Genomic DNA, 19,421 nt, shown 5'->3' with positions numbered 1-19,421 from the left:
TGCAATCTGTGGTTCAGCTAGGGCTGACTGCCCCTCCAGTCTCAGAATTTTTCACTCTAAGCCTGGGGGAGATGTGGTATTTCCTCTGTCTGAGTTCCGGGTAGCTGAGCTAAGAGAAATGCTGCCTCATATTAATCTGCCATCTTTCATCTCCTGAGTTCATTTTTTTTGCTAAGTTCTAATTAGGTTATTTGTCTATTTCCTTATTGTTCAATGGTAATAGATTTGATGTATTCTGGGAACCAAAACTAATACTACCCAGAGATCTGCTCCCCACTGAGGAAGTAGCATAAAATAGCTACCAAAAAGATCAACCGCAGGTACATTTCATTGACTACTGTGGGAAAAAGCAACACGGATGCTGAAAAGATACACCCTGTAAAGCAAAGTACAAAAGGTACTTGCTTCCACAATGACCTTAACACCAACTAATTAGATGGAGGTATGAGGGAAGAGAGAAGGCTTAGTCTGCTAAGGCTATTATAAAATATCATTGAACAGGTGGTTTAACTACAGAACATTTTCCCTCACAGTTCTTAATCCAGAAAATAAAAGGCGAAGAATAAATCCTAACTAATTCTATTAAGCTAATTCTATTAAGCTAGCATTACCCTAATATTAAAACCAGAAAAAGATATTGCAGGAAATGAATACTACAGACTAAAATTTCTCAAGAATAATGGTGCAAAATCCTCAACAAATTATTAATAAATGGAGTGTAACAATGTATTAAAAGAACATGGCCAAAATGGATTTATCCCACGTTTACAAATCTACTTGTGCATTAAAAAAAATCAAAGCAATCCATCAGTACAAAGAGATAGAGAAGAAAAAAAATTCCATGATTAGGGCGTTATGTGTCAAACTCTGATACCCATTCTTGAAAACAAATAAACTCTCAGCAAACAAATATGAAGTGGGGAGTTCTCAACTTGATAGAGAAGTTCTACAAAAGAAGCCTACAGCAAAATTATACTTAATGGTAAAATTCTCAAAGCTTTCTCACTAAGATAGAGGAAAAGACATGAAGATCCTTTCATCATGCCTATTAAATGTCATCCTGGAAGTCTTTGGTGATGCAACAAGATAAGAAAAGGGAAAAAAAAGTATACAGATAAGGAAGAAAAATAATTCAAACTGTTTTTGTTTACAGAAGAAATTATCTGTGTAGAAAAATATCAAAGAAATCAACAACAGAAATAATAATTTTTGGAAATAAAAAGTAATTACAACAAAGTTATGGGATGCAAAGTTAGTAAATTAAAGCCAATCACTTCCCTATTTAGCAGGAAAGAACATGTGCAATTGGAACTTAAAAACACATTAAATATGCACCCACAGAATGAAGTCTTGGATAAAGGTCTAATATGTAGTAGATGTATAAAAGGAAACCTATACAATTTTAATTAATGATAAAAAAGAAATAAATAACACAGACACTCCATAATCTTCAATAAGAAGTCTCAAAAATTAAATTAAATTTTTAAAAATTCTTATTTGTTTTAAATAGAGGACCATTCTGAGTCACACGACAAATTTTTTCATCATTCCAATTCAGCACAGCAGAATGTGAATCATCCCTTTCTTCAGTGCAAAGTGTAAGTACCATATTAAACTATATTATTATAATATTCTATTTGATTATTTGTTATTGCTATTAATCTTTAATTTTACCTAATTTATAAATTAAACTTAATCATAAGCATGTACATATAGGAAAATATAGCATATGTACAGTTTGGTACTATCCATTTTGTCATCCACTGAGGCTCTTGGAATGTGGCCCCATGAATAAAGGGGTACTCTCATTATCTTCTGCAACAAAAATAGGATAAAGTGAGAAATTGATAACAACTAGAAAATTCACAGATCTGTGGAAATTGATCAACACACTTATTCAAAGGATGAAAGAAGAAATCAGAATGGAAATTACAAAATATTCAGAGATGAAAGAAAATGAAAACACAACATGCCACAAGGATGGAATCAGTGAGGGCAGTGTTAGGGGAGAAGCTTACAACTGTAAGTATGTGAAAATTAAACCTAACACCATCTTGAATCACCAACCTAATTTTACAACATGAGGCCCTAGAAATAGAAGAACAAACTAGATAGTACTATAAACAATTGTTAACCAAAAAAAATTGAATGATCTAGGGAAAATTGATACATTCCTAGAAACACAGAAGCTACCAAGATGAAATAAGTTGGAATCATTTCTCTATTTCGCTTTTTGTCTTTCTTTTGTTATGTAAAATAGCACTTATTCTATGCTAGATTAATGAAACAGAATCATAGAGCAATCTAGACATATGTTTAACTAAAGGTTAAGTTTTGAAAAACATTTTAATTCCCTGATACTTACTGTTGAATTAAGCTCACTCTATCTTCTCATATTAAAAGCAGTATCTTATGTATTTCATAAGATTATGATCTTATTTGACTGATAATGTACTTCTAATGGCATTCTAGCTGTACGTACATTGTAATTCTAAGTTCAAAGTTACTGTTTTTTAAAATTTTGTAAGGCTTTCTCTATTACCTTCTTATAAGGACTTTCTCTATTTAGAGTCAATGTGCTTCATACTTCTTGGCAGATCACATTCCCCTTCACTTGGAATTTTAATTTGGTACTATTTAGATGTATCTATAACTTGGCCAGGTGTGATTGTTTTTAATTATGGCGTGTTTTAATTATGTTTTCAAATTGAGATTCCATCTCTCTCTTTTTTTTTTCCTTCTGTGAAATTTAATCTGTTCTTAAATTCTTTCTTTTTCACCAGCTTTGTTTCCTTCCTTCTGGGAATTCATATAAGTAGAGGCTGTCTCTCTGTCCTTCAGTACTTCAGTGATAATTTCTCTCATCTTTTCTTTTGCCTTCTTGGTAAAATTCATTTCTAGTCACTAATTTTTGACTTTTTATTTTTTCATTGTTTAATTTCTTATCTTAGAAACATTGATATGTCCCTGATATCACAAAAGTTAGCTTAGATTGCTACCAGAGTTCTGTGGTTATAGGACAAGGATTAAAATCATTTGGGGGAAATGCAAGGTCACAAGATTCACTATTTTGGCAGGAATAGGGATCCATGGCATAAAACACAAAGTCTTCCATTTAAGGAAAGGTATTTAGAGAACATAATGCAAGTACTCATAATTTTTGAGCCAAATTAAATGAAATATTATTAAATCAAATTTAAATGTCTACAACTAAATGCCCCTTTATCTCTGTGATTGATCAATGGTGAGGCTGCTACTTTAGGGGATTTTAAACATACTGTAGATCTTTCAGAGTGATCCAGAATACACAAACCACACCACAACTCTCTGCCAAGTAGTGATCAGCAAGGCTTGTTGCATTGCTGTTAATCAGATATGACCAAAGTGCAGGATGTGTTTCTGTTTCTCATTACAACCATTTGCATTTGTGACCATAGTGGTATATAACAGGAAGGAAAATTGTGTTCTAACAAGAAAAAAGAGAAGTTGCTTTTGCATGCAGGAAATGGGGGTAGGTTGTGGGTAAAAGGGTTAACACTATGTGTGCTGTACTACATGTGGTGATTCAGAATCCAGTTGTTGTAACTGGATTCATATTCCTAACAGTAAGCCTACGGTGTACAACATTCTCATTAGCAAAGTCTTTAACAAGACTGTGACCAGAAGTAGGGAAAATTCTTCTACTCTGTCTTCAATAGAGGAATATTTTATTGACTTACTCTCCCATTAATTCTCCATACCCAAGCCTAGAAGGGTCAACTTCAAGAGGTCTTGTGGGAACCAATTCAAACCTTGTAGAAGAAAGAAACCGGGAAAGGTCAATAGAGAGGGGGAAATCTACACAAAGTTATGGACACAATTAGGGTGAAAATGGAAAGAAATGCAAGGAGAAATTCCCTTAGAAGGAGTGAATATGGGAAAAAAGAGGTGAGAAATTAAAATTAGGTTCATTTGCTAATAGTTACATTGCACTTTCCCTTTAAGTGTAAATACTTATCAATGTCTACTACATAAAATAAACTAAGAATAATGTTTTGAAAAATGAAAAAACACAAAATGGTCACACATTAAGTAAAATCAGGCAGAAAGAAAATAGGAAGCATGGGGAGGAAAATAGAAATAGAGTCTGAGAATTCAGTCAGAACACACTTACAAGCTGTGGTCAGTAGATGCATGACCGTTGGGCCACACCCAGGAACCATTAGAAATACTCCAGAGTGTACACAGAGCTAATGCTTCAACCACTTTATTTCTTGTGGAAAGGATGTGATAATTTGGACTTGTTATCTACAGATGTTATGTTTATGCCCAGCAATCTTGTGAACTCTAATGATTTTCCCGGGAAGTTCAGAGATTAGCAAGTCTGACCCTACTCTATACAGTGTGTGATCTGTTGACACTACCACAGCAGGCTAGAAATGAACAACCTCATTCTCCCTCTCTTCTGCTGATAGGCACATGTTGGAATGAAACTGGGGATAAAAGTAAGCACATTTAGTACTTCAGAGTTGATCATTTGAATCTCTTGTACCCACAACTTGAACCTAGAGGGTTACTTCATTTCTTCAAACCATATAATTCAAATAGGAATAGAGAATAATTTAGATAGTGTATAAGTTCTTATAATAGAAATATTTTCCAAGATATCATGCATCAGTATCTTCCAGGATATCAGTTGAGAAGAATATCCACCTTCACGTGGGACCATGATGAATGACGGAACAAGAATAGTGTAGACCCCAAAAGAACATCACAAAACCCAGTTCTAATCCACTTCTAGAACTTTCTTTCTTACTTTTTTTTTCTTTTTTTTGCATCAGGGATCTACCCTGAGGGTGCTTAGCCACTGAGTCACATTCCCAGTCCTTTCATTTATTTGTTTGGTTTATTTGTATTTTGAGACAGGGCCTTGCTAAATTGATGAGGCTGCGTTTGAATTTGCAATCTTCCTACCTTAATTGCTGGGATTATAGGCATGCACTACCACACCTGGCTCTAACACTATTATTACCCACAAAGAGACAGAGTTTTTTGTTGCTCTTGTTGTTATTTTTTAGTTGTTGATGGACCTTTTATTTTATTCATTTATTTATATGTGGTGCTGAGATTCAAACCCAGTGCCTCACACATGTGAAGCAAGTGCTCTACCACTGAGCCACAACATCAGCCCAAGAGACAGAGTTTTTGATCTTTTACTATAGAGGAAATGACAAGAAGAAATGGAAAATGGTTGGCCCAAATAAAATCTACCTGTGTTATGAGGTCAGTTGAATTTTTTTGCATCCTAAAATCATTGTTGGTCTAGGGGTGTAGCTCAGAGTTATAGTGCTTGCATACAATGGGCAAGGTTTCATTCCTAGCAAAGAAAAATAAAATGTGTTTTCATTTCTCATTAGCACATATGAGGTGCCAAACACTGTAGTTAGACCTGAAAAGACAGAATTGGTCTTGGAAATGAATTGGGGTCTGAGATCTCCACAGTCAACGTTTCAAAGTTAAGAATTTAAAAATTATTCCAAATGATTCTGCAGCTTCTTATTCCAATTAAGTCTCTGAGGAGTTTTTTTGTTGTTGTTTCTATTGTTTTGGAGTTAATAATTTTCACTTACTTCTGTCACATATGCATTTATTTCCATATAATCAAATTCCAGTCATTGTGGGAGGCCCCAAAAAGACATGGAAAAAAGAATATGTGATTAGCACAGAAGTTTCTGGAAAATTCAGGCATTTTAACTGTGAGGTCATCTGTGAGGAAAAAACCTCAGCTCTATAGCTAGACCCAGTGTCTCCCTCAGTCTGACCACAAGTCACTCACCTAGGGTTTCACACTAGAAAAGAAAATATATCTGTGGACTAAAATGGTCAGGTTAGGAATGCTGTAAAAGTAATTTGTTTGACATCATTAAATGTTCACAAACATTTCTCAATTACACAAAAGCAGTCAAGAATGGTCAAAGTATAGGGTGGCACACACCTGTAATCCTAGCAGTTTGGGAAGCTGAGCTAGGAGGATGGAAAGTTCAAAGCTAGCCTCAGCAATTTAGTGAGGCACTAAGCAACTCAGTGAGACTCTGTCTCTAAATAAAATACAAAATGGAGCTGGGGATGTGGCTAAGTGGTCAAGTGCCCCTCAGTTCAATTCCCAGAACCAAAATTAAAAAAAAAAAAAAGTCAAAGTATGGATGACATCTAAAAATGAAACAAAGCCTGCATTCTTCTATCTGGATAGAACTGTGATCATGCTGTACCTCTAGTTTGGACCAAAATTAAACTTCTTTCAGTACAAATATGCTGACTCTTTGTGTAATATTCCAGATTCCTTGAGCTCAGTATCTTCACTTAGAGGCTCCTATTTATTGACAACTTTCTCCTCTCCCAGATATTCTTCAAGTAGTGTGAAAAGCAACCACAATTAGCAGATTTAGAGTCAAGTTACTGTTATGAACAAGAAACAAAGAAGAGCACTCTAGAGGCATCAGAATCATGGGCCAGGTAAAAACACAAAATGTAGGGAGACCCAAATATAAATAATGTCTGTGCAACACTAAACACCTAGCAAACAAAAACTGTTGACCTAGATCATTATCTTGGAAATATCTGTCAAGGGAATTATTGGCAGACTAAAGAACACTGTAAAGGGTGATTTTTCATTCTATATAATCAGCCAATTAGAGACAGGAAATGTGAATATGCCATTTTTTCTGGGAAAAAATCTTAGGAAATTAGTGGGAGGAAGGTACAGCTCTATTACCATCTATTCCATGATCGCACTTAGGGACCAGATCCTGACTTCCCAAATGCCCAGAGAATTAATCCAGATTTTTCTGAAAGTCCTTAAATGCTTGCAGCTGCCATGAATTTTCTCCTCCCAAGGGACTAGACCACCTTCACACCGACTGTAACTTGATGGGCCAATAAGCTCTGAAATGCTGTGGATCAGGGACATCTCCCAGGGTATATGGCCCCTCCATGTTCAGAAGAGCTCATGCTTCGTTGAATGTTCTAGATCCATTTTGAACATATTAATAGTTTTTAAACAAGAAATCTCACATTTTCATCTTGCATTAGTCCTGCTGTGGGTCTTAAATAATTATGGAGTAATTTCTTTCCCTCACCCAAACCCTGCTGAGTGAAAATGAGCGATTAGCCAAGAAATCCTAATATACTAGTAACTATAAAGTGTCAAAATATTGTGTCAGTGTTATGTCCTTTTTGACTGTATTTCTACTTTGTTTTGCATCCTGAATTAATCCAAAAATATCTTCTTATAATGTACATCATTGTTGTAACTGGAAAGATAAGGTCATGGCATTCTAAAATGCATGTGTGACTGTAACTGTAGAAGGGAACCTGTTACAGGCTCCAATCTCTTCCCATTTCCCTAAAGATGCCTAGAAATAAGAGAAATGATTTGATAAAGTGATCCTCATTGAGAATAAAAATTATGAGCCCAAACAAGTTTTGTCTTTGCAGAAAGGCTTGGCAATTAATGACTCAAATCCATCCTTCCAGGAAATAGTGAAATCTGAATACTGAACATCACCTTTACCTGTCTATGAGGAACTGTCCTCTGGGTAAAGAACTTGTAAGGCCCAGGGCAAAATTAAAATGTAGTCTCTTGTTATAAAAACTACTAAGCATTTCGAGAAAGTGACAGCAGAGCAGTCAGACAGCTCATGGTGGTACTGTGCTGTCCCTTAGGTCCCATTCCCAGGAAAGTGGCCCTGGGTATGTCCATCTCATCAATTTCACATAGATAAAGCTAGGAAAGAATTGAGAGGCCGAAAAGTCGCTCATTTTGTTGTTGATGTTTTGTTTTGTTTTTATAATTGTTTTAAGTTTTTTTTAATTTTATTTGTTCTCATTAGTAGTACATGACAGTAGAATTAATTTATACATTTTGACAGATCATACATAAATGGAGTGTAATCTCTTATTTTACTGATTATACATATTGTAGGATCACATCGGTCATAAAGTCATATATGTACATGAGGTAATAATATCTTCTTCACTTTTTGTTGCTGTTTTCTAGGCCATCAGCCTTCTGTCCTCTAAAACCAGAAAAGAGTCCCTGATGGAAAGCAGGAGATACTGTGGACTTGTCCCTAGGAATCAGGATAGGGTCATCCTAGATCTAACAGTGACTTCTGTGTGACCTTGAGAAAGTCCCACGTTATCTGCTTTCAGTCACTTTATACATGGAGTAGTACATTGCTATGCAAATCTTGTGATCCCTTCAAGTACTGACAATGCTAAGGTCTGTAATTAAAGACACTTTGGATACTTGTTAGAGGTATCAACCTCAAAATTTGTTAGCATAATTCCCTTCAAACAAAATGTTAAGTAAAGCCTAATATTTTTCAGTAAAATGGTATTTCTCCATTACCTCACCCTAAAGTTCTATGACTTTTTTTTTTGTTCTAATGACATGTCTTAACTACATACAATTCCATATCTGAAACCATTAGAGAAGCTATGAACATAGAGAACTCAGACTGGTTCCTACTTTTTGAGGTCATAAGACAGTCAAAAGATGTCATGAAAGGAAAAAGAAAATAGAGTGTAAGTTAGAAACATTTAAGTTAGAAAAGCAGTCATTCCATTCCCTATAGGATTGTCCCACAAGAACCAGAACCTCCTTCTCATGCGATAGATGTTCTAAATTCCCTAAGCCCTATTGCCTTTAATGTTGCTTCTATATACAACCCATATCCTACCTCATCCGCACAACCCCGGGGATACTGGCCCCCTTTGCCTACAACAGCTCTAAAACCAATTTGATCTTCACACCTCTCAGTACAGAGAGGCAGCTAGATTTCTGAGATGGGACTCAGAAATGCTGAGTGCAGATAATGCCACACAGGCAGTGTGAATAACCCTAGATGATGATTTAGGGGTAGAATATATTAGGGAAGATGAGGAGACATCCACTTGACTCCACCTGACCAGTTCTTTCTCCTCCCAGGTCTCAATTATATCATGGAAATCTTCACATGCCACCTGACAGATAATATCACATGCAGTCAAACTGAGACAAAGGTTGAGTAAGAAGCATCATGAAACAACTTCATATAGACCAACCCTTGAGGGGTCCTTATGATCTTCATGTTCTCTGTGCACTGAGAACTCTAAAAAAGGACATCCACTCCTGGCCCATCCTAACTTGGTTCCTGGTCCCATGTGCCCATCCCTACTGTTGTCACTCATTATGCCATGTTTCCTTGGCACAAGCAATCCAAAGTCACTGAGGCTTAGAGATTAGAGAAGTAAAAGTATCATTTTCCAGAAAATGAAGAAAGGACAAGATGCGAATTCAGTAATCCACATCATACTGGGCACCTTTTCTTTCACTTTCCAAAAGCTTTCCTCATCCAAGGATCGTGGTGTTCTCTAAAGTCCTCCTTGGCATGTTATTTTTCTCCTGCACTGACAAAGCACCAGAAAATCATGAAAAAAGAATAGGCTAAGTTCCAGGATGAAACTGAGGATACTTGTCACAAAGAAGATCCCAGAACCAGGATTTGAAGGGACCCCAGGTGAAAAAAACATATGTTGAGTATAGGAAGGATGTGGGAGTCCTGCTCCTTACTGTTACAAGTTGATGCTCAGCGTGATAAAGTCACAGCTTCAGGAACAATGCTACGTTGTAAGAGCCTGGCAGAGACCTCAACCCCATTCCATGCTTTCCTAGATGTTAAATAAGAGAATGCTCGGGAATACCTGAAGGCATCATAGCTGCCACAGACTTACAGGTTCAGAGACACAAGATCCAGCCCCTTTCCACACCTACGTCACCCACATCTGAGCAGGGAGAGAGAAAGTTCAGAGCACAATACTTGTTGAGTGATCTGTTTCTCCATCTGTCTTAAACCAATTGAAGGAAACAAAAGTTTTCCTGAAGAGACTCCTGATCTCTTTTTGAAGGAATAAAGGTCCCTCAGGGAAGATTCAATCCTGTCTGAAATGTGTGTTCCAGAGAGATGATCCTTACACTCACATGGAGGAAAAATGGAGGGAACTTTACCTGTTTGATAATGAAACAAGTTTTAAGACGATGGAGACTCTAGATTAAATGCATTTTGCATTGTGAGATGTCCACGAGCCTTTGGGATCATGGACAGATATGATGGTTTGGATCTGCAACGTCCCCCAAAGGCTCATGTATTGAAGGCTTCATCTCCAAGGTAGCACTGCTCAGAGGTGGATCTCTGTGGATGTGATTAAATCATGGGGATTCTAACCTCATCAGTGGAGAGATCTTTTGATAGATTTATTATTTGAATATATTATTCAGAGTTGGAGAAACTGTAGGGACTGGGACCGAGTTGAAGGATATGGGTCCTTGGGAGTGTGCCCTTAAGGGCTGTATCTTGTCCCAATCCCTTCTCCACCCCCTTCCTTCTCCTGTCCTTCCTGGCAGATATGAATTGAGCAGATTTCCTCTGCCACGACTTTCCACCAAGGCCCAAAGCAATGGCACCACTCAACCATACTGAAATCTTTGAAACTCTGAGCCGTGACAAATGTTTCCTTCTTTAAATTGTTTTTCTCAGGTATTTAGTCACAGGGATAAAAAGTTGACTAATATTCCTACTGTTTCCTGAGCTTTAAGTAGGAGCTGGGTGTGGTGGTACATGCCTGTAATCCCAGAGGCTCCCAAGACTGAGTCAGGATGATCACAAGTACAAAGCCAGTCTCACCAAATTAGCAGGGCCCTTAGAAACTTAGTGAGACCCTATCTCAATATAAAACATAATAAAAGAAATTGGGGGTGTTACTTTGTGGTTAAGCACCCCTGGGTTTAATCAGGGATCAAACCCCCAAAAAAATTAACATAAAAAAATTAAAAATAATGTAAGTAGAAACAAAGAAAACAAACATTTCTAAGGAACACTGCATAATGTTGTCTATATTGCAGTGGAATACCATGCAGCCTATAAAGAAAGAAATCTTTTATGAGCTACCACATGTATTAAGCTTAAAGACTGACTGTACAGTTAAAAATCATGTTTAGATAATAAATTTTATGTGTTTTCCCACAGTGAACAAATAAATACCATTTTTATCTACTGGCATTAAACAAAAATAAAACTTAGAAGCATAATAAAAATGTCATTTGCAATAACCAAAAAACACCTATTTATGTATATATTTGAAAAGATATATCCAAGATTTGTATGCAGATATTTTAAAAGGTACAAAATAAATTTAAAAAGACAAATTGAGAGACATACCTTATTCACAACTAGAAAATCATTAGATTTAAGTCAATTTCTGTCTAGAGTCTGTCAAAAAGGTTTGTACACATAAACATGCTTACTTTAAGATTTATGCAAAAAGAAAATGAATGAGAATATCTAAAAATGGGGAGAAAATAAAAACTTTGGAGGATTCATTGTATGCATTATCATTTACAGCTCGAGTAAGTGAAGGGACTGATGTGTACTTTGAGGGAACAGAAGAGAGAACACAGAAACAGACTTAAACAGTCAACTGAGTTTTTACAAAGGTACAAAAGCAATTCAGTGGAGAAAAGTTAGCCTTTCAACAAGTGGTAGTGATTCAATTAGGCATCCATCAGCAATGAAGAAACCTGAACCGTACCCTGAGTTTCACTCCCTGTACAAAAATTAACTAAAAAGCACCCTGTGTTTAAGTATAAAGTGTAAATCCACAAAACTTTTAAAATATAATTTAAAAGAAAATCTTTGGATCTAGGGCTGGGCAAAGAACTATTAGATGATACCAAAATCATGGTCTATAAAAGTAAAAACTAATAAATTAGACTTAATTATAATTAAAAACTCTTTTTCAATAAAATCCATGTAGAGAAGATGGAAAGCCAAGCCTCAGAAGGAGAGAAATATTTGCAAAACAAAAATCTGATAAAGAAGTTATAATGAGAATATATAAAAATTTCTCAAAACTCAACACAAAAAAATCCAATTAGAAAATTGGCAATAGATATCAACAAACAATTCAATAGAGAGGATACATTAATGTCAAATAAGCTTGTGAAAAATGTTCAGCAATACTAGCCATTAAAGAAACAATTTAAAACCATGACACAATATCACTATAACCTATTAGAATAGATAAAATGAAAAATACTAACTACTAAATGTAAGAGTGGATGCAAAAAGTCAGATCTTCAATGCATTGCTGGTGACAGTGGCAAGTTCCTTGTTTAGATACCATACATTATTTTGCAACATGTAACTTTTGGGTGGAATTGGATGAAGGGTATGTGGTTCATCTCAAGTTCTGCATATACCTAAAATTTGTAAAAATCTACAAAAGCAGTATGCAACTATGTTTTCTATAAAAAATGAATTATAAATATAGTCACCAAAAAATGCAAAAGAAAAGGATGGAAAGAGAGCTAACATGAAAATATTACTCGTAATAGAATTGGTATAACTGTATTCATATAAGAAAAAGTAGGTTTCAAGACAAAGGATATGATAATAAATAAAGTAGGACATTTCATGATATAAAATAAAAAGTTTGTTAGGAAAACAAAACCACCATATATATACATGCAAATAATGAAAGAGCATCAAATTCCATGAAGCCTGGATGATATAAGCAAAGGGAGAAATAGACAAAGCTACTCTCTAAAGTGGGATGTTTTAATATCCCTGTATCAGTAATTGATCCAGCAAGGAGACAACACATCAGGAGGTATGACACACTGTTTAGAGATTGTTCAGAGGTCAGAAGAGAATGTGAAAGTGAACTAACCACTTTATATGAGAATGAAGGGAAGAAGAGAAGGTATAGAAAGAAATTCTGAAAAAGGAGAACCCAGGAACAGGTGGGCACCCAATCAATCCCATAAGGACTGGAGTGTCAAGGGGAGGAGACTGAATAGTAAAGTGGGAAGTGACCTTGTAACTCATTACTTATCTGTGATCCCACCATGTCCCAGGGAAGTACAATTTATTTCCATGTGAAATCAGTAAAATTCTCTGAGGTATGACCCAAGGAGAGGAAGACAGTCCTTGTAAATTTAGACTGTCATCAGTGGAGTTATGGACAGGCTTCACTTATGACCTTGAAATGAAAGGGAACAAAGGTTTGGCCTTTAGGTCAACACTCACATCCATGTGATGTCCAACTCACTTTTGTTCATTGCCCAGTCTTTTCATCTTTCTAAACTCACTCACAACTCTGCTTCCTTTTTCATCTTACTGTTTGGGACATCTTGTTTCTTTGCAGTTACTGCATGCTGGTCCTGTGACACTGGAATCCTAGGTCTCATTCAACAAAGGTCATCTTTTCCTGGTTCCACTGGGTAATGGAACTGACCCAAAGCCTTGCACCTGACTAATCTCAGCAACTGGGTGGAACCTGCCGTTCACCCAAACCCCTGAGGTAAAGCATTGCTTTTCTGTATTAGCCTTGAGAACAGACAAAATCTGATATCAAAAATATTCTTACTTTATATAAGGAGATAATTAAGATTCAGCAGCTAATTGATGTTTCACTTCAGATAGTTTCCTTTCCTACAGTTTCTGAGGGCAGGGAAGATGTTAAACAGAGTTTCTATTGGCTCCCAGAAGATGGCCATGTCAGTGGATGGCACTATATAATCCCCTTCCTGCTGTTGGAACCACAGGAAGGGCTGGTAGGGCTCCCTAGATTGTCTCAGGAGGCCAACGCTGTGACCAGAGGACACAAGGAGCAGAAGGACCATGCAGGGACACTTCCTTCTCCAGGGACTTGCTTTTCTCCTCCTAACTGTCATAGCAGGTGCTCAAGGTAAGCGTAGCTCCCCTTTTTAAGACCAGGGAGATGCTGAATTATTTCCAAGGTTCTGGAAAATGGTCCCTGGGATCCTAAAGACAATGCCTCTTTATAGATCATTTCGTTTAGACCTAATATGATCCTAAGTGAAAGTGAATGCTGATTTTTCTTCTGTGGGATGTCAGTTATTCAAATACAGCAGTGGGATGTGGCAAAGATATAAAGTCTATTCCCAGAGGAACCAGAAACTACGTTTTAGACTTCCACAATGATACATAAAATCTCACTTCCCAGATTTCCCATAACTGTTGGAGGCTGAGGGATGACCTCAGGCTGGGCCTCTTTTCTGTTCCTCTGTACACTATATTATACTTACCCTCCATATTGGTATTTCTGCCCTTTTAGCTAGTGAACTGGTGTGTTTGTGTGTACAATACAGAGAGACAGAGACAAAGAGGGAGGGAGGAAGGTAAGGAGGAGATAGAAAGGCCATAGAAAGAATGATGTACAGAAAGAGAAAAGTGGGAGAGAGAAACAGAGAAAGAGAAATACAGGGAGAGAGAAGCAGAGAGAGAAAGATGAGGGAGAAGGGGGGAAAGACTGACAAAGGGAAACAGAGGACAATACAGAGAGAAGGTAATGGGTGAAGGAATATTGAAGATAAAAGTGTGAGCAGAAGCATGCCTGCCCACTGGAAGTCAACTGCTTAGACAAGAGTCCATGGAAATCACTGAACCAGGCTGCTGGATTGATGGTGAGGACGGTCATGGTGGTGATGGTATGCGTGCTTGTGTACATGATGAGGGCAGATGTAAATCTTGGTGCCTATAAAGAAAGCACCCCCACAACATGAACTGTAATTATACCACAGAAACCCTGCACCTGCAGTCTGAGTCGGTCATTGAGATTCTTTTTCTTCCTCACAAACCCACAGCTCAGATGTTTTTTGCCTCAGTATAATGTTTCCCCAGCACTGGGTTCTTAGCAGAACTTTGTCTTTCTGCAGGTGTTTTTCTCTTTCTACCACTTGGATTGATGGTCTTCCGATCCCATTGTGCAGGAAAAAAAAAATCTCTACCAGATGTAGAAGGTCATAGATGAATTGATGTTAGCACTGTAGGCAGAACAGGGATTCAGTTTAGAGGCTTCAGGATGAGCCTCTCCTGGTCCAATTTTCCCTTACCTGTGGGCACACCAACTTGTTCCCTCACACGCCAAGAATCTGCTGCTTAGAAGAACCCTGTGCTCGTGACAGTCTTCATGCTGAATTTTCCCCTTGTGGTTCTCTCAGGCCCTACATGAAATCTACATGAGTTCAGGTTGCCAGTGTCTGAGCTCCTGAAATGGGAATGATCTAGCCATGTCCCTGGAAATCCTGCTCTTCTGGTTGCAGGTGTTGGTCCTGCCTGCTTCAACAGTGTTCCTCACTTCTCAGTCTCTGCTCTATTTCAATGGCTCTGTTCCGAAGTCTCTGTCCCTCTTTTTTGGAAAATTCTACCCCTCCCAACAAGAGCAAGAGGTTCTGCTCCTTACTCCCTTACTCCTTACTCCCTTGTCTAGGAATGTCCAGTTCCTTGGATTTTGACTATATGCCCACGATGGTTTCCTGTTTGCAAAGCTTGTGCTAGCTTTTAGGAGGTGGACTCTCAAAATGAAATGTAAAACTGATGTTCTGATTCCATTTTGGTCTCTGCATCAGCAAGATCAGGGAATGAATTTCTCATCAGGTTGAGAATAAATTATACTAATTCAAACAAGCTTAATTTTTCCTCAGAACATTTTATAGGATTGGATTATCAAAACACATGTTCACGTATTAAAACACTTGGTTCCCATGAGTTTGCCCCACCTTCTTGTCTAATTTCTACCCTGGTATTGTGCTGCTAGAGCATCAAAAATTCTCCAACCCTGGAACATGATACAAGAGCCTTTACTGCCAGTAATCCAGGTGACCACAGCAGCCTGCCAGATCACGCTTGACCCTTCCTGTGGCACAGATTTAATGGGTATATCCATTAGAGCTCCCACATCGCCCTTCAATACAGATCCAAGGCACAGCATCCTCAGAAGGGCTTCCCTCAAAATTCATCCTAGAGCCACCTAGTTTCTCCCGCAGACTTATATCTCATCGAGGCCAGGCTGGTCTCATGACCTGTTGCTTAGTTGTTCTGTGGAGTATTTTCTTTGCATATGGAGGGTTCCCTAGAGTACCTAGTGCACTGCACTGCTGGAGGTAATCATTCTCTGTCTTACTTTAATAGGCACCATTGCTACAGCATGAACGTACCTCTCAGTGACACAGCACAGTGGGAGATGAGGACGACTAAACCAGTCACACTGATGAACTATGAAATATATGATAATTAAGAAAGTAAAGGCTTGTAGGAACACAGTAGGAAGGTAGCTAATCTAATCAGAAGTGAGCAGGGACGGCTTCCTAAAACAGAAATGTAAAGGGACATAATGGATTTTAGAATTGAAATTGTTTTTAGATACAAAACTGTATATACACACCTACAACTTCTATATAATAGTATAACAGAAGTCTCCACATTACACATTTATTAATATAAATCATAACTTTCAAATTCTTATTAATTTTTCTATTTTGGGCAAATGCTAACAAATAAGCATGTATATATACTTATACATTATATATAATGAAATTATATATAATTATATACATATTCAACTTATACCATATTTATATTATATATATTTATATATAATATAATATTATTATAATAATAATTACAGTATTCCACTGCTTTTAGAGTTCTGTTAACTTCTCCTAGATTCAAATTTTATAATTTTTATCCTAAAACAACATTGTGGCAAATAAAGTCTTATGAAGTATATATTACTGAGATGATCTAGCATAAGAACAGAGGGCTTGATCTTTGATATCAGATGGCCAGACTTCGAATCTTTAGTTTAAATTTTTATTGAAGTATGAAATGTGGAAGAGCTCAAAGTCTCAAGCTCCAGGAATTTTCATGAAGTGAATACATGTAAACAACACAGAAATCCAGTAATAGAATATTAACAACAAAAAGATACTTTGTGCCTCCTTTCAGGTAAGGTTAACCAGTTCCCTGACTTCCAAAACCACACATTATTTGGCCTACATCTGTGTAATCATATAGTGTGTGATGCTTTGTTCCTTATTTTGTTTGTTCAACATTGTGTAAGTGTGAAAATATCTATATTATTGAAGTTTGCTGTACTTCATTCACTATCATCACTATATAATATTCCATTATGTAACGATGCCACAGTATATCTGTCCATTCTCCCCTCAGCCGTTTCCAGTTAGAAGCTATTACAAGTAATGCTGTTGTGGACATTCTTTACATGTTTTCTGATGAACATGAGGATACAGATCTGGTGTGTACATAGTACTATTTCTGGGTCACAAGATCTGATTATATTAAACTGTACTAAATACTACCAAATGAGAGTTCTGCAAATATGCACTCTCAGTAAACCTGAGAACTCCAATTACTGCACACCCACACTTAATACTGCCAGTGTTTTTTTTTTTTTTTTTCATTTTGACCAGCTGGAAGTATAGAGTTTTACTGTTTCCTAGTTTTAATTTGTGTATCCCTAATGACTAAGGGCACTCATTTTATTTATTTATTGGTAATATTGATTTTTTTCTTGTGAAATGCCTGATCTTTTTCGCCCATTTTTCTTTTCTTAATTCACAATCATAGAAGTAGAATTTAATACACTTACATAGTAAACAATAGAATTTCAATTTAGAAAGATGGAATTTGGACAGGCATTTAAGTATTTTAATTTAATTGCTATATATGAAACACTCTGCAATGTTTTCAAAATACACATTAGTTTCATGTGCAGTTTTGTTTTATTTTGGTTTGGTTTCTTTTGTTGTTGTTTTTGTACTTATTTAAAGAATACAATCTGATGTTTTTACACATCTGTACATAAGGAAATGACTGCTACATTTAAGCAACCTACATCTATCACCTCATTGTTAACTTGTGGGTGTGTATCTGTGTGTCTGTATGGTAACAACTCCTAAAATCTACTCTGTAAGCAAATTTCAGTCCACACTGCAATGTTATTAACTACAGTCATCATGAGCAGTCTGTCTCTGGAATTATCCATCCTACATAACAACTATTTTGTACACTTTGACCAAATTTTCTCCTGAGGTGTGTTTCCTTATAAATTTACACAACCCAAAGTCATGCATTAGTTGTCAGACATCTGTATTACAATTTTTTCTGCCAGCATATGGGTTTTTGCACTCCTTAATGATGTCTTTTGATAAATAGATGCTGTGATCCTTATTATTATCTGACATTGCTTTTATCCACCACAATCAGACATCTATATAAACTCTTTGGAAAATATTCACCAATATGAAATCATGAAAATATGCTTTATTTTCAAAACTTTATTCATCTGCTTTTCATATTTATAGTTGCATCCACATTAGAATTGATTGTGGTATGAATTAAGTCTCTTACATATAACTTAGAATTAACCCATTAATTTAAAAGGCTATTTTTCCCTTACATGAAATGCAGTGAAGCCACACTCATAGATTAGATGTCCATACACCTGTGGGTTAGGTTCCAACGCTCTGTATTCTATGTGATAACATTATGTGTATCTCCTTGCACCCAAACCATTCCATCATAGTCACTGTAACTTTATAATAATTAAACAATTATCTCATAAGTCATCTACTTTTTGTTCCTGTTCATTAGAAATGTTTGGATATTCTTGACCTTTCAAATGCTCTTTAGAATAAGTTTGATAATTTCCCTCCAAAAATGTAACTTTTTACTGGGACTCTGTTCAACAATGTTAACTACTTCCCTACATCAATCTGGGGATAGTTTTAACAGTTTAGTAACTCTGAATCTTTCAATTCAGCAGTTTATGTCTCCTGTTTTTCATTTTTTTAATTTCCCTTAGTAGTGATTGTCTTGCATATTTTCCTTTGTTTAACTCCTACATGTTTGAAGATTTTGATGTGACTGTAAGTGGCATTACTTTGTGTGCATATAATTTATTAATTTAACATATCAATTTTATTAGATTTAATTACAAAACAATACATTAAATTCATTGTACGCATACAGTTTAAGTAGAATTGACACATTGTAAATGCTACAAGAAAGTCATAGAACATTTCTATTATCAAAAGTCTTCATGCCATTTTACAACTAATTCCCCTCTCTGTTAGCTCCAACATCCAACATAATACTTACTGGATTTCTGTTGTTATAGACTAACTTTACCTATCGTAAAATTTCATATAAGTAGAACTAAACAATAGGTATTACTAGTGTCTGTTTCTCAACATGATATGTTCTAAGATTCATCTGTCATTGCATATGTCAATATTTTATTTCTTCTTGTATTATTCAGACCTAAAAAAAGGGTGAATCAAGTATTGCTAGCTGTCACAACATGGATGAGCCTCAAGGACATTATGCTAAATGAAATAAGCCAGATACGGAAAGAAAAATATTGTATGATCTCTCTAAGTGTGGAATCTACAAAAAATCAAATATACATAGATAAGGACCAATATAGTTGCTAGAGGTGGGAAGATGGGGAGAATGCTGAAATGTAGGTAAGAGTATGCAAATGACCAGGTACATAATATGAACAAGTCTAGAGCT

At 36.3% G+C, this 19,421-nt stretch overlaps 1 pseudogene; it reads left to right on the top strand.

Moving 5' to 3' along the window:
* The window catches only part of LOC124982752 (antigen WC1.1-like), a 99,006-nt pseudogene that overhangs the window by 33,244 nt on the left and 46,341 nt on the right, over positions 1-19,421 (top strand).

The sequence above is a fragment of the Sciurus carolinensis genome, chromosome 4 (assembly GCF_902686445.1).
Source record: "Sciurus carolinensis chromosome 4, mSciCar1.2, whole genome shotgun sequence".
Taxonomy (NCBI): Eukaryota; Metazoa; Chordata; class Mammalia; order Rodentia; family Sciuridae; genus Sciurus; species Sciurus carolinensis.
This window is presented reverse-complemented; position numbering and strand designations above follow the sequence as displayed.